This window comes from Orcinus orca, chromosome 18 (assembly GCF_937001465.1).
Source record: "Orcinus orca chromosome 18, mOrcOrc1.1, whole genome shotgun sequence".
In the NCBI taxonomy this organism is placed as follows: Eukaryota; Metazoa; Chordata; class Mammalia; order Artiodactyla; family Delphinidae; genus Orcinus; species Orcinus orca.
Genome location: NC_064576.1, coordinates 77,039,945 through 77,042,668, shown reverse-complemented (window position 1 = coordinate 77,042,668; position 2,724 = coordinate 77,039,945).

The window sequence follows — 2,724 nt, the reverse complement described above, 5'->3', positions numbered from 1 at the left end:
TCAGTCCCAAATTATCAGTAGGGAAGACAGGTGACAAACTGGAAAAAGGAGAAACAAGAGGGATTAATATGCTGGGAAGAGGTAGCCTAAGGGACCGTTGGGGTTCAAATCAATAATACCATTTGCTAAATACCCCATGGGCAGCAGAAATCCACAGAGCTATATTAGGAGTAGTGCACTAATAGCTACCGTGTCTTAAGTGTCTATTGTGTGCTGCCTGTTTCATGGGCATTTTTTCTTTTATTGCTAACAAGTCTTCCAAGGCGGTGTTATTAAGCCAATTACACCACCTGTCTCTAGGAAGCAAGGCCTCAGTCCTCCTGGAGCTTAGCGTTTGTGTACTAACTGAAGAGTATTTGTGAGCGGAGCTCTCGACCACGGCGGGGCTGGGCAAGATCTTGAGGGAGTCAGCCCTGGGCAGTGGGTGAGGTCCGGAGAAACGGGATGTGATCGGTGAAAGGAAGGATACCGTGCCTATTACTGTAAGAGGAAAGCTCGACCCGAGAGAAGCAGGGGGAGAAGCCCGATGGGCAAGTTCAAGGGGCGAGGGAGCAGCACAGGCTTCCTGCAGCTGGAGTTGGAGCCGCGAGGAAACGCGGGCTAAGCAACTGCAGTGGGTAAGAGGCGCCCGAGGAGGCAGCTTCCAGCCGGGAAAGTGCTCCATCAGCTCCCAGCCCGCTCGCCCACTGCTGCATCGCTTTTAAAGGGACAGTCACCGGGCTGCCGAGACTTCGGAAGCGGAAATGGTCTCTGCTCACTGGCTGACGGTCTAAATTCAGACCGAAAGAATGTGCTTGGAGACAGCTGGTGGAAACTGTCCCAGGCCTGTCTTCAGTGGACATGTCCACGTGCTGCTCGTCTTGCCCTGTCAAGCGTCTCCCTCTCTCCATCGCGCCCTCCGTCTGCCTGCCTGTCTTTCTTCATTAGGCTTTACAAAAAAGTAACCAACCTCGCGCCTTGTACCCAAGCAGTCCAGTAACGCCTGCGTGATGAATGCGAGCTACTCGGGTGCTTTATGAGAAGTGACACTTCCTCCCCAGCTTCTTGTATCTGCCACTGAGCAGTTAAGGTGAAAGCCCACCGCCGACGTGACTGCTGTAAATACCACGGGGCAGGGCTCTGGAGCTCACTAAACGCGTAAGCGAGACGCACGAGGCAGCCCCGGACGCCCCATGACCCGGGACTGCGGCAAAGGGTGTGGGAACGGAGAGGGAGGACACTGCGCCCCCTCCTTCCTCCCGGCGGGCCACGCACACCTTCCCGCCCGGGGGGCAGGGGCAGGTCGCTCCAGGTCGCCGGCACCTCCGGCGCCCGAGAAATCTGCAAATTCATTGCTCCCTTTCATCTTCCGGCGAAAGCCTTCCGTCCCGAGTAGGGCCAGCCCCATCCTTCGCCGCCAGCCTCGAGCTGACCGCCGAGGCGGATCCGACTTCTCCCCATAAAAAGGCTCCGGTTCCCTTTCCCCGCGCAGGGGTCCTAGGCTGCTTTCGACTTTGCTTCTCACTCGCAAGTCCCGCGGTCTGGAGCGGTGCTCAGTCTCGGCAACTTTCACCAGCTCGCCCCGGGAGTCGGGCCCTTTCTAAGACAATGTGAACAAAGAGGAGCAGGGGCGAGCGGGGCGCGCGGGCAGGCTGGGGGCGAGCGTCGGGGCGCCGCGCTCCAGCCGGCCCCGCGGGGATCGGGCGCAGAGAGCGCCGCGCGGCTCCCGGGCGGCTCGGGCGGCGGGTTTCTTTGTCCCAGCCCCGGGCCGGGCGCGAAGGCCGCCGGCCGCGAGCAGAACCGCGAGCCGGGCTCGGGGCTCAGGCTTCCACATGCGCCCCGCGGGGGCAGAACAGGAAGCAGCGGCCGCGACCCCGTGCGCGACCCGCGCCGGGCTCCCCCGGTTCGGCGGCGGCTTCGGGCCGTGGGGGACTCGGGGACCTTGCCTCTCGCGTCCCCGAGGGCAGGCCCTGCTCGCCCTCGGAGCGCGGTTCGGGGTAGGGAGCCCCCGGCGCGCGCTCCTGCACCCGGACTCTCCGCAGACGCGCGCCAGGCGAGCTCGGGGACAGAGGCGGTGCTCTGGCGCCCCCCAGCCGGCCGCACCGCGGGGCGGGACCTAAACGCAGCGCCGGCCCGAGATGCCCAGGAAGCCCCGAACCAGACCGGGAGCGCGGCCACAGCGGCCTGTGTGTGCGCGTGGGAGGGGGCTGGGTGCACGCCCCCGTCTCACCTGCCGCACAGCTTGCGCCTGTGTGTCTGCAGGAGGAAGGAGAGAGGAACTGCGGTGTCTGTTCAAGCTCATTAGACCAACCCCCTTCCCTCCAACTCTCAGCTAAGTTTTATTTCATAACGCAAAGTAGCATCAGAGCCCAAGTGAAAACTAGTTTCCCGATTTCAGTCTGCACCTCCGCCACCGCATCGACCGAGGGTTCGGTTCCCGGCTTCGACTCCGCAGGAGAGCGGCCGCCCCGGAGTCCCGGGGCTCCGGCCTCGCGCTCCCTTTGTGAGGCCCAGGCTCGGGGCGCCCCCGGTCCCGCGCTCGGGCACGCGGCGCGGGGCCTGCCGCAGCGCGGCGGGCGCGGCGGGCGCTAGGACCGCGGGGAGCGCGGGCGGCGCGGCGCTACCTTAAACCCAGCCCAATGCCGCTGCCTGCGCCACTCTGCGCGCCGCGGGGCTGCGCAGGAGGAGCGCTCGCCGGCCACCTCGCCCCGCGCCCGCGGCGACACCTGTTCGCGGCCGCCGGCG